This window comes from Microtus pennsylvanicus, chromosome 12 (genome assembly GCF_037038515.1).
Source record: "Microtus pennsylvanicus isolate mMicPen1 chromosome 12, mMicPen1.hap1, whole genome shotgun sequence".
NCBI classification, from domain to species: domain Eukaryota; kingdom Metazoa; phylum Chordata; class Mammalia; order Rodentia; family Cricetidae; genus Microtus; species Microtus pennsylvanicus.
Window position 1 is genome coordinate 46,511,401 of NC_134590.1, and position 14,029 is coordinate 46,525,429.

At 42.8% G+C, this 14,029-nt stretch overlaps 1 protein-coding gene across 1 annotated transcript in view; it reads left to right on the top strand.

The window, feature by feature from the left end:
• The window catches only part of Ppargc1a (PPARG coactivator 1 alpha), a 629,633-nt gene that overhangs the window by 18,034 nt on the left and 597,570 nt on the right, over positions 1–14,029 (top strand). The gene's annotated exons all lie outside the window — the stretch shown is intronic.

Here is a 14,029-nt window from a genome sequence, read left to right on the forward strand (position 1 = left end):
TTATGAGAACCCTGGTCATGTTGTATTAGGGGATATTACACTTTTTCCACTATGAATATAATTAGATCTGCAAAGACCCTTTCTTCCCATCCCACCACATTCTTAAGACTTCAATATAAACTTAACCAAAATAATGCCATTAGTATAACTATCACTTCCTATCAGGCATTTTCAACTTCATTACATTGCGAGCTGAGGAGCAGACTCAGTGGACACCTACATAAAACTGGACATGGTGGGGCTGGAGTGATGACTCAGCGGTTAAGAGCCCTGGCCATTTTTCCAAAGGACCTGGTTCAATTCCCAGCACCCATATAGCATTTCACAACTTTCTGTAACTCCAGTTCCAGCAGATTTGGCATCTTCACACAGACATTCATGCAAGCAAAACTCCAATATATATAAAAATAAACAAATCTTTAAAAAAAGAAACCCAACATGGCGCACTTGTTATTAATCTCTGCTCTGCTCTAGAGAGATGGGAAGCAGAGAGCATAGAGTCCTCAGAAGCTATTGGGCCAGCTCTCCTGATGTACCTTGTTGTTAACAAGAGAACGTGCCTTAACTAACCTAGAAGGTGAAGACTAATACTTGATGTTTTCTTCTGATCTTGATACACGTGCCAGGGTGTGCGTATGCCTGCAACCACATATGCAAGCATGAAATATGCGCACACATTAAACAATGTGGTTCTAGTGATAAGGCCTAACTCTCCATGCCTTTGTAAAATGACCAATAACAAGTGTCACTATATTTTTTGGCCACCATTTTTATCTGCTTTTCTAGGTTCTAAGCTCTTTGAAGGTAGGACATTTGCCTTCATGTCTTCTAAGTCATGGAACAGCAAATCTTCTGATACATAGGCACTACTTTGACCAAATCCTCCATTTTTTCTCTGGTTATGGAAAAAAGAAGTAAAATTAGCAATCCTGAGAACACGCTCTGCCAGAGACATGATGATCTCAAGATTTATAATGTAGAGAAGAGCAGCCAATTCAGGTTCTGTGCTTTTAGGCTCACCACTAACATGGGTATGGAACGATTCTGGACTTCACTCATTCACAACAGGATTCTAACCAGTACAGAATGACAGAAGACGGACAGGGTGGAACTCCCCAGACCTGCTGTGCAATTGCACAGCCTCTGTTAACTAAAGAAATGGGACACGTGCAAATGACAATGATGTTAGAATCGTGTGAATTAGTCTGTGTTATTCTAAAGAAAAAGACAAGATCTATCTATCTATCTATCATGTACATATCATCTACCTATCATCTACCTATCATCTATCTATCTATCTATCTATCTATCTATCTATCTATCTATCTATCTATCATCTATCTATCTATCTATCTATCTATCTATCTATCTATCTATCTATCTATCTAATCATCTATCTATCATCTATCTATCATCTATCTATCATCTACCTATCATCTACCTATCTATCTATCTATCTATCTATCATCTATCTATCATCTATCTATCTATCTATCTATCTATCTATCTATCTATCTATCTATCATCTATCTATCATCTATCTATCTAATCATCTATCTATTATCTATCTATCTATCATCTATCTATCATCTATCTATCTATCTATCTATCTATCTATCTAATCATCTATCTATCATCTACCTATCATCTATCTATCTATCTATCTATCTATCTATCTATCTATCTATCTATCTATCTATCTATCTATCTATCATCTATCTATCATCTATCTATCATCTATCATCTATCTATCTATCTATCTATCTATCTATCTATCTATCTATCTATCTATCTATCTATCTATCTATCATCTATCTATCATCTATCTATCTAATCATCTATCTATTATCTATCTATCTATCATCTATCTATCATCTATCTATCTATCTATCTATCTATCTATCTATCTATCTATCTATCTATCTATCATCTATCTATCTAATCATCTATCTATTATCTATCTATCTATCATCTATCTATCTATCTATCTATCTATCTATCTATCTATCTATCATCTATCTATCATCTATCTATCTAATCATCTATCTATTATCTATCTATCTATCTATCATCTATCTATCTATCTATCTATCTATCTATCTATCTATCTATCTATCTAATCATCTATCTATCATCTACCTATCATCTATCTATCTATCTATCTATCTATCATCTATCTATCATCTATCTATCATCTATCTATCTATCTATCTATCTATCTATCTATCTATCTATCTATCTATCTATCATCTATCTATCTAATCATCTATCTATTATCTATCTATCTATCATCTATCTATCATCTATCTATCTATCTATCTATCATCTATCTATCTAATCATCTATCTATTATCTATCTATCATCTATCTATCTATCTATCTATCTATCTATTTATCTATCATCTATCTATCTATCATTTACTGGATCAGTTAGTAATTAATTGGCCCATGCCATTCAGAGAGACCTCCTAAGTCCAAAACCTGCAGGGTAGGCTGTCAGGTTGGAGATGCAGGAAAAGCCACACCTTAAATTACAAATTACAAGGAACTCTCACTCAGACTGGATGAAGTTCACCATCCCAAAGAGGGGAATCTTCTTTGCTCAAAGCCACTCACTTAAATGTTGATCATTGCCACAGAAATATCCAGAATAATGATTAGTTCAACCTTTGGGCATTGTGGGCCAGTCAAGTGAACGTGGAGGATAATATACTATATAGTCCGATGATTCCATAGCATGGAATGTAGTGGCCATATCACAGGCAAGATCAGATAAAAATAATTTAGCCACTGATCTGTATACATGTGTTGTGGTGATAGTTTGTTTGTGCTTTAACATATAAAGCTTGCCTAGTGATCTGAGTGCGAAGCTAGCTGGTAGTTGGCCATAGAGGCCAGGCAGTGGTGGTGTTACCTTTAATCCCAGCACTCAGGAGGTAGAGATAGGAGTGATATGCCTGGGGAGAGAGACAGCTATAACTGGGAAGAGCTCAGAACTCAGTCTGAGGTTTTGTAGAGATAGCATTCAGTCTGAGGATTCCTAGAGACAGGACAGCCCATTCACCCTGAGGATTTGAAGAGGTAAGAGCCAGAGATTGGCTGCTCTGCTTCTTGGATCTTCCAGCATTTACCCCTCTATCTGACTTGGGGTTTTTATTATTAAAACCAATTATAATTTGCACTACAATGTATAGAGAGAATGACTTTGAAAGTGTCATTAGGATCCTGTGTGACTTAAATATCAGCCAGTGTTTAAAAACATACTCAGTTATTTAAAAAGAAATAGCTAACAGGACTTAGGGTAACTCCAGTAGAAGATGGGAAAAACCCTGAGTGTTTAAGAAAACTTTAATATCCTCATGTGAGGGTTAATTAAATTCTGGTCAATAAGATTCAACAGAAATATAGAAATAATATCCATTTTTATGCAAACATGAAACCAGAGTTTATGGCTTGTGTTTGGAATGGGCGAAACAGTGAAAATCAAGTAGTTACTTGATTAGGAAGGCAGACTCAAGTGCTGGTGGCCTGCTTCCCTTGTCTTCCCCACTACTATGCTATCTCTGGCTCTCTTCAAATGCCCGGTGTGTCCTGCCTTTAAGCAGACTCAGAAGAGTTCAGAGAAGAAATCACTGTTTTCTTAGACAGTTTTTGGTTTCCGATAACATCATTCATAGCGGAAGTGGTATCCGTGGATGGTCATTCATGAGGCAGGAAAAAGCAGGTTACTGCATTGTCATTGGGCCATGAAAACACTGGTAAATGTAGGAACTTGGGACAAGTTGTTTTCTTCAAATGGCCAGATATTCCGACAATGAAATACTTTCTTCCAAGATTACTGTAGGCACTCGGCCCAGGTTTAATATGCAGTGTTTATAAAATCAAGGCAAGAGAGAAAGGTTACTCATAGTGATAAATTCAACAAGGGTGTTATTAATGCTGCCATCAATTTTGCTAGTGAGTGTTGTCCCTTCAGTTCTACCAGGAAAAGACTTCCTATCTTTCTGTCTTCCTAGGCAGTCTTGTAGGAGGATTCTGTATCGCTCTAACGTTGTAGCCTCCCTAACGTGAAATCGTTCCACAGGAAAGTTCCAGAGCGAATGAGACTAGATGTAACAGTTGGGTTTGCACTTTACTAATCCTGTTTTCTGATCTGTGAGATGGACCTGCAACACCTACTTTCCGACATTAGGAGTTAAGTGAGATCATACTCGAGATGGCATAGAAACACCTTTGGCATGGAGGGAGCAAACACAAGGGGTAATGAAGGCAGTTGTATGCGGGGGGGGCAAATGATAGAGCATAACTGACCGTTGAATGCTCAGATATAGTGGGATGTCTGTATCACCCCCAACACACCAAGACTCAGAGGACATTATGGGAGAAGGGACAAGAACTGGAGGGGAAGGAGTGGATAGAATTCTCCTAGAGGGCATGACATGGCTGCTGCACCCTTGAACTCAGAGCTGCTGTGAGTACCTGCACAAAATCTACCAAAGACTGGTCCATCAGCACCCTGTCAAGGAGAGGGAAAGAGCTTTTGGGGCCCCATCTCCCTGTTACTTGCAGATAATGGTTGACGGGGGACAGTGAGATATTTTCTGCAGTGGTATAGCCGCCAGTAAGGTGAACATTCTCCTGTAAGCAAATCTCTCACACAACTTACTGCAAACAACCCCAAACAAACCCAGTAGGGATAACACATGCGCGCACACACACACACACACACACACACACACAAACACACACACACACACAACTTGAATGAGAACAGAGGAGGGACTAGTTGGGAGGAAGAAGGAGGTTAAAGGGTGTGGGAGTGGGGCAAGAGAAGATGAGGGGATATGATGGAATATATTATGTACATGGATGAAAATGTCATAATGATCCATTATTATGTATAATTTATATGAATTAATAAGACATTAAAGACAAAATAGACAAAGTATTGATATATTAAATGATGTTGATTAGATATATGAGTGGCCATTTTGAGAAGATGTAGTCTATTTGGTCTAGCCAACCCATTCTGAATTTATTCCCAGAGAATATGTTGCTGGTGAGTTAAGTTTCAATATAGTATTTTCTTTTTTTTGAGACAGGGTTTCTCTGTGTAGCTCTGGCTGTCCTGGAACTCACTCTATAAACAAGACTGGCCTTGAACTCATAGAAATCCCCCTGTCTCTGCCTCCCTGAGTGCTGGGCATAAAGGAGTGCATCACCACTGCTCAGCCAGCATTTTCTAAAAACACACATGTTTATTGCTTTCTTCAGGAGCCTGATTCTCAAATATACCCCAGTCAGGCCATTTTTAGGAGGTTTGTAGTCTGATTAAGATTTTAGTATTTCCCCCCTGATTTCTGCATGCAAAAATGGAACAATTTGCCCATTTATTTGCAAGGAATGAAAACATATAATACCAAAGAAAATTAGAAGGCAAAATTTTAGAATAACATGATTCTTCAGAAAATACAATCCAATTACAGGAGACAGGTAATATCCAGTTCTTTTTTGGTTGACCTATAATAAATGCAGATTGTCTAGGTATTTAATATAGAGTGGTATTTCAAAGCCAAATGGTGGCTATTATTTCTATTATTGGGGGAAAAGTAATATCAAGGTAGAAATTAGTACTCTGGGCTTAGAAATGGGGGGATGTCTTATGAACAAAAGTGTCTCAAGAATACCCATTTTTTAGAGCGTGAGTTAGGGGACTGTTCTTCCGAAAAATGCTTCGGGAGTGCCTATGGCAGGCACAATTCGAGGACCTGGGTACAGAGCAAGAGCAAAACTAATCAGCTCCAGCTTCACTGGACAGAATGACATCACCACGTGATGCTATCTGAAGACGGCTGTGCCTATTATAAAAACCGGCCGCATGACAGAACAGATGGTCACCTGTGGCAAGAATGGCTCACACATGAGATGGGAAGTGTCCAGGCTGGGGGTCGTCACAGGGAGGCTTCCAGAACAGGCCCCAGGGGAAGAACTGTCAACCCAGCAACTGTGTCTGGGGAGTGGAGAGGGTGTGGTCAGAGATAAGGTCGCAGGTTGTTCGTACAGCACAGGTCCTGCTGGATTGCAGGCCACATGGGGAATTTAGAATTTACTTCAGTGATATTTGAAGACACTGAGAACATTTTAAGCAGAGGGAGTCCAAGGCCTGATTGATGCTCTCTGAAGATCAGTCTGGCTTCTTACCGGAGAGGGGGCAAGAATGAGGTCAGTTGGAGGCTCTTGTGTAAGGCAGGTGAGAGGCGGCTGTGGTGGGGATTAAAGGAGGGAATTGCTAACTGAGGTGACTGTCATCTCCACACCTCTGGGCATGCCTGTGAGGATTATCTTGATTGCATCAACCGTGGTGGGAAGACCCACTCCCTGTGGGTGGCACCATTTCCTGACTGGGACCCTGGATTGTAAAAAACAAGAAAGCTGATCGTTTATAGCTTTCTCTTTCTGATTGCCACGTGTGCTGACCAGTTCCCTCAAGGCCTGCTACTGCCACTTCCCGACTTCCTGGTAACCTGGGATGGTGAGCCAAGAACCCCCCTCCCAACTGTTCTCATTTGGGTCTTTTACCACAGCAATGGGAGAAAGAGCTAAGATGAGTATTTAAACCAAAAAGCACTTGCAAAACTGCCTGTGCTTGCCAGCATGCTGGGGTCATGGGTATGCTTGGTAAGAAGAACAAGGAATTTGAAGTCAGTCCCTCAGGCATTGGGCAGCAGACAGAGCCTCGGGGGGACCCAAGATGTGCTGACCTTCATGGCGCAGGCGGTTGGTTAGCCTATTGTGAAGAATGCTCTATCCGCCTCTGAGAGAGCAGCGTGCTCATCTGAGGAAGAGGCAAGGGAATTTAGCGTGGCAGAAGTTAGGGGCAGGTGTCCAAGGTTCTCTGCTATGAGTTGATTCCATGGCTGAGGAGAAAGGAGACAGGTTCTAGGTGCTTTGCTTATTATCGATTATTTCTTTATTTAGCTCTTTATATTTCATGTGCATTGGTGTTTTACCATAGGTATTCAGTGAGTTACAGACAGTCGTAAACTGCCATGTGGGTTCTGGGAGTTGAACCCGGGTCCTCTGGAAGAGCGATCAGTGTTCTTTCCGCAGAACCATCTTTTCAGCCTCTACTCTGCAGAGTTTTTTTTTTTTTATCACATGAATGTTTTGGATATTTACGAAAGTGGACAGCTGTTCTGTTGGTGAGGGAGCAGACCAGCTGCCCAGTTGGAAGGGTTCAGCCAGGAGGACGTTTCTGGAAGATGTGAGTCATTGCCTGCCATTGTCCTGTAGAAGAGAATGTCTCGGAACTGTTTCAAGCCGATGTTTCTCTCCAGTATCGAGGGGAACCTAGGTGGGGTGGGAATAGGCTGAGTATATATGTGTGAGAGGGAGGAGCAGACCAGGTTCACAGTAGTTCGTTGTTTTGTTTGGTTCTTTGGTTTGGAAGAGTGGTTAGCATAGCAGATACCCTGGGAGGACACTGACATACTTTGCAATTCCCAGTTAGGAATGGGGTGAAGCTGTGTCTCCTGTGACATAAGGCCAGGTGGTTCTCAGAGCCCATTTCTGTTCCGACTCACCTGGCGCAGGTCAGCACAAGGGCTGCCGGCATGTTCTGATCCAGTACTCTCCCCGTCTCCGGATCAGGGCCATCTCCTTGTGGCACTCTGCCGCCTATCTCTGCTTCACTTGGCCCAGTTTTGAGGAGGGGCAGCCTAGGGCTTTGTGGGGAGCCTTTGGAGTCGCAGGTCTCATCCTCTTTAGTGACAGGTAGGTGACGTTGGACATGCACTACTGTCTGCCAGCCTGCGACAGGAGAGTGAGGACAGAGGGAATTTATGGTCCTTGGGGAAGGCACTTCTGGGGCCTGTGGAGAGGTGTGGATGTCTGTAAGGGAGGTCGGGAGGAACCCAGCAGAAGAGACAACAGGCAGATGAGAAAGGCTGGCAGGGTAAAAGGGACATTATTGGAAAGGAGTGTGTGTGTGTGTATGTGTGTGTTTGTGTTTACACGTGTGTGCACAGTTCGCAGACTTAGACTTGCAAGAACATTCAAGGATGCGAGACAGTTCTCTAGAAGCTCCTGCTCCCACATTCTCTGCTGTGAGAAGCAGTTCTTTCCTCAGCACCTTCCACGTTGTGATAGCACAGAGTCTGTGTCCCTTCCTTTTCCTTGATGGATAAAAATATGGAAAGAGTTTCTAGACTCAATAATGAATAACCAAATGGGCTAAAGCAGACTCGAAAAACAAATACCATGTGCTTTCTCTGATATATGGAGCCCAAATATTGTGTGTGTGTGTGTGTGTGTGTGTGTGTGTGCAACATGAAACTAGAAGAGGAATCATGAGGAGAGTGGAGAAGATTTTTAAAGATTTAGTTTGTTACTTTGACTTATGTGTACTTGTGTGTGGGAGAGCCCATGAGTGCAGGTTCTCACAGAGGCCAAAGGAGTCAGGATGCCCTGGAGCTGGAGTTTCAGGCTCCTGTGAGGTGCTCTGTGTGGGTGCTAGGAATCAAACTTGGGTCCTTTGCAAGAGCACTGTGCACCCTTAACCACCAAGCCATCTCTTCTGCTCTGAAGGAGGAGCTATTTAGGGAGGTGGGACTCCTGTGATGGGAAAGTAAAGGGCAGGGTGGGGATTGGCTGGGGGAAGACAGGGAGCAGCCAGAGGGGGAGGAGACACTGGTGAGGGGAGCTAGGGAAGGAACAAATGGGGATCAAGTACAAGGACGCACACACAATGATGCCAGGATGAAACCCGCTACTCTGCATCCTAACTTAGAAAAGCTAATTGAAAACTGTAGGCCAAAGACCTGAATACACATATCACCAAAGGAGACCCAGAGTGGTTGACAGGTATGAAAGGAAACTTAGTCACTACACATCAGGGAAATACCCACCCAAATCACAATTTGATGTTATCCCACATCTATGTAGTTAGCTACTACAGAAAAGCAATAAACATGAGAAACGAAAGCAGCAACTGTTGGCAAGGATATGGAGGAAGACCACTCACTGTCTGCTGTCTCATTCTGGCTTTGATGCGTGCCAGGCTCCAGAGCAAGGTGCTGCTGGGCCTGAGATGCCCGCTGAGAAAGACCCGCACTCCCAGCAGGGCTTCCGTGGCGTTGAGCTAGCTCCTCTTTCTCAGGTATGTTCTCTGCACTCGCAGCATGCATGCGGTTCCCCGATAAACATAGACGTGCCTAATGGTGAAATTCTTCAGACTATTTTTGCACATCGCTCCTGCCCTTCAGACCTGAGAACTTTAAATGTGCCAAGGATTGTGTCCTCTTGACTGCTGAAAGGCTTTAACCCCAAACACTACGTTTTATTCTCTGCATGTCAAATCATTAGTCTTGGCTAATTGTGTTAAACCCCATCGCTGGCACTTTGAAAGGGGCCCGTGTGAAATCGCAGGGTATGGCACTGATGGCCTGGTGGTGTCGTCAGAAGAGACAAAGAGGAATTGTCAGGGTATTGATTTTTGTCTCCACACAGCCTCACGGACACATGATTTAGAAAACACTTAAATGAGAAAGCAGTCGGGGAGGGATTATATGCCTTCAATAGAGCAAGACGATCGGTCTTGAGATCTCATTCAATGGTCACACCTGTGGATGCCGCTGATCATAGGGTCTTGGTTCTGGCTGATGTAGTGATTGAGCATGGATGTGTGTTTGAGGTAGATCTGACTTTCCAGTATCCTAATAGTAAGAAAAGGTTTCAGTGGAAGATTCCCTGAGCTGACTTTAGGCCTTGCACCGTGAAGCATGGCTGTGCTGCCAGGCCTGGGGTAAGGTTGTCTAAAGAGCCCTTTTTTGCTCTCCTTTCTCCCAGGCAGATGATAGATTTAGTTCCTCAAAAGATACTCAAGTCGCCCTTTTCCAGTAAGGCATGAAGCTAGCTCATGGTTCTGGTCTACACTCAAGCTGTTCTGTTTTATTGAACTGGTTTAATCTTCCAGTTGAATAGGAGCTTCCCCGAAGGTGAAAATTCTCAAGTCCTATTTTTCTCTCTTTGCTATAACTTTAGTTTATATGTTTGTACTTATTTATTTCTGGCTTAGACAAGTTCTATAGACTATTAATTTGGACTGCCTAAAATCAATGTTCCTAAAAACAGAAGTCTGACTGTGATAATCCCTTAAAAATTCTCTCACAGGGAGACAGAGTGATTTCACATCTGTAATTCCCGCACTCAGGGGCTCAGGCAAGAGGACAGAGAACAGTAGAGCCGCTTGGGTTGCCTAGAAGGTTCTAGATCAGCCTGACTTGGGTGTAGTCAGTTGGTCCTGTGTAAGCTTTGTGGTATGACCTTATTGCTTTATCACACTTCTTCCTTAGTGCCGGAGTGATTGGGAGTCCTTCCTTCCTATTGGTGTGTGACCTAGCTCACATACCACTGAGTCTTGGCTCTCATGGGTCCCCTCACCCAAATCTTCCCCTTCAGCTGTTATACTTCTGTTAAAAAAATTCATGTTTTGAACTGAAATAGTGATATTAAAACCAAAGGAAAAGAGGTAAAGAATATATGAAACAATGAAGATTATTTGCCCAGTCAGAAAAATAGGTATTTTGTGCAGGTTAAGAAAGCATATTAATAACTTCATGAGGCTAACCAATTTAGGACTCAATTAGGAATGTGATCCCAGGAACTACATACAAATTATTGTAATTATGGTGACAGGAAATGGGACTCCCAGGAAATGGTAGGAGGCAGAGATTTAAAAGGGGAATATATTATTTAAAAGTCAGGCGGTTTGTCTTGGTGGCCCTAAGCGTTGAATTGGGAAAATTAAAGAGCTCAGATCATAAACTAGCGGCAGAAGGAAGCCCCAAGCCATCTACTCAGCAGAAAGCAGGGCCACGACTGGAAATACAGGCTTGCGGTTACTTAATGGAAGTCAGTGTTTAATTGTGTCAGGGCCACTGTGTGCCATAGATTTAACATACCATCATGAGCATATTTTGCAACGTGGACAATTAATTCCACACCTGTACTGTCCCGTATCCAGCTTTATAAAACATGTCATTCCCATAAAAACAAATGTACGTGGCAAATAGCCCTCTCTCCGTTTGCCAAAAAAACAGATTACTATCAGGAAGGCCGAATTATCACCTGCTGTCAACAAATGGATTACCCAAGTTAAGGTCATTATTGTTGCTGTCGTTACAATGCATATCAAAACAGGCATGTATGAGCAGAGAGCCTAGATGGATGGGCCGGAATCTAGCCGGGGCCGCTGTTAGACCTTTGTGAACTGCATTGTGCATGCTTGCAAAATGATGAATTAAATCTATCCATGCAACCCTACAGCTTTTTTTGTTAAATAAAGAAACTCCTTCTTTAAATGAAGTTTTTTTTTCTTTATTGCTAAAGGTTTTAGATTAACTCAGTATCCATGAACCGTTTAAGGTTGTCATCTCCTGACATTTTTCCTTCTGGATTTTTAAAAATATAATACGAGATAAAAATACACTTGGAGTTGAAACAGCAAGAAGTCGAGATAACAATATTTATTTCGTTTCCTCGTTGGCTTTTATTTTCCTCCCTTATTATTTATGGAATCTGTATTTCTATCCCCCTTTAAAAACACCTCTAAAGAAAGCCGTTTGCAGTTAACTTTGATTTCCATGTTTCTATTTTATTTAATTAAACTTTTTGAAGACATTTTTCACCCCATTTAAATGAAACATGGCTGAGTAGGAGACGAATATAAACATCTTTGCATAGCCGATATGCTGAAAAATGCATGACCACTTAAATGTCACAACTCGGCGAAGCATTTCCTTTTCATTCTTGTGCTGTTGAATTTTAAGGACAAATTGCACTTCACATTTCTTGCTTTGCTTAAATCAGGTAGTGCTATGGGCTTCTGGGTAAGAATCGGCAGTTCCTTGAGGAGCCTGCTAGATCTCAGGGGTTTTCTTCTCTCTCCTTCACTTCCTCTCCCCTCCCTTCCTTTCCCTTCTCTGCCACTCCTCTTGTCTCTTTCCTCCCCCTTTCTCTTCCCCTTCCTCTGCCTTTCCTTTCCCTATCTTGGCAAATAGCCTGGTCAATGGGGATGACAGATGTGAGGCCGGCCTTAGACGGGGCCTGCAAGCAGCACATTGTGGGTATTGGCCCTTCTTCCTTTTACCTCCTGTTCCTCCATGGCCCGAGACTGAGCTTGTCCCATTCTGCCAGATCTAGCCAGCCTTAGGAAAGATTTTTGCTGGGGTGGCCTTGCCCTTGGCCCTGCCCACAGTCCTGTCCATGGTTCCGCCCCTGCTCCTTATTGACTTGCTTCAGAAGCAGGGCTGCAGTAGCCTAGACTCTGAGAATGAGGTAAGGTCTGGTTCAGATGTCCTACCAGCAGGATCCCACGGCAGGAGCAGGGCAGGGGAATACTAATCGGAAAAGGAAGTGAAAGGACACAGAAGCAATTAGGTAATTATAGCAAAGATAAATCAAAGCATGGAGAGGAGCGTCAGGAGCGGGGAAGTGGGTCAGGAGACTTGTGCTGAACACCTAAGGCAGGTGGAACTCTCCCAGAACGACAGGGCTCTGGCCGCGTGGTGACTGGAGCACGCTCTTGTCCTTCATCTCAGTCACCACTATCCCACCATGTCTCCAGCCAATAAATGATGACCGTTTAAAGGAACATGAAACCTACATCATCTCCGATCTTAGCTTCTTATTGCTCTTGATGTCTTGGCAATATGGGGACACTGTAAACAAGAAAACTCCATGTCTAGGGAGGAGACAGTCTTTCTTAGTCAACCATTGCCCTGTAGGTTAGGCTTTTTTCAGCCTACGTGGCTGTTCTGGGTTTACCTCTCTGTCTGCTCGTTTTTAAACAGTTGACAACCAAATATAAACATGAAAACATGAGCATTACCTGATAAGCGTGTTGGGGTGGGGCGTATGTGAATGCGTCTAGGGCCAAAGGCTATAACTTGGTACAATGTGTGTGGCGTGCGGTATTGGGCACCTTCTCTGATCTATTTGCCTCCTATCTGGGTCTAGTCCCAGTCCTAGGATGGGACTGCTATCCCTTTGATAGGAGCTAAAGGAAAACAAACCAATGAGAGCTTGGAAGAGAACTTGAATTCAACAAATGTCCTCTGAGACCCATTGTGTGCAGGAAAATGTACAAGAGTGTATATTCTGCAGATACTTCTGGTCAACTTCAGAGTAAAGGAGAGGCATCTGCAAATGTCCATCAGACTGAAATAATAGTTCAGGACATGGCAGAGACCTCTCAGGATTCAGTGTCAAGTAAATAGCATAGAAGACTCTGTTACAGGAACTCTGAGAAAGGAGGGGGACCTCTCTTTGGGCGTCATAAGCCAAAGGATCTCCATCCACCAAAGCATCAGTTATATTTTCCGTAATAGGATGGATGAAGAGGAGGGAGTTCAGAGAGAGAGATGGGGCGAGGGTAGCTTCTTACATAGGAAAATTCCCTCTGGAGAAGAGGGTCCGAGGTGATGAACTTGCAGAGGGTATACAGGAAGTGAAGTTAGCAAGCAAAGCCAGGGCCCCAGGCCCGATAGTGTGTCTAACTGCCTACTGACCATCTTATTAGCTGGGTCTTGAACCTTTGATATCCAGGGATAAGAATAGTTATGACAGAAGTCATTTCACACCACTTCAGGGTTCCCGTGTGTGCTCGTTAGAGGTGACCTAACGCTGGCGCAGACTTTTTAAAAAATTTCTCTGAAAAAAATATAGTTTTTATGTAAAAGCAATTGCCGTTGGAACCCAGATGGTGGCTGTATCGTCCCTGGGTATAAGAGTCAGCCTAGTACTAGTTGTACATTGTAAGGAGACATTGGGACTGCTTGAACCTGAAAGAAAAACCTAGAAGCAAAGTATAGCAAGGGTCTAGCAAAGGATGGGAGGGAGAAAGCAGGTGACTTCTTCCCAGCATGCACCAGGAGCCCTCACTGCTCTGGAGAGATGTGGTATTTTAGACCTGATCTTATTAACTGCAAAGCCCAGTGCTCAAATGAATTTCTCACTCAAAACCCTCAAA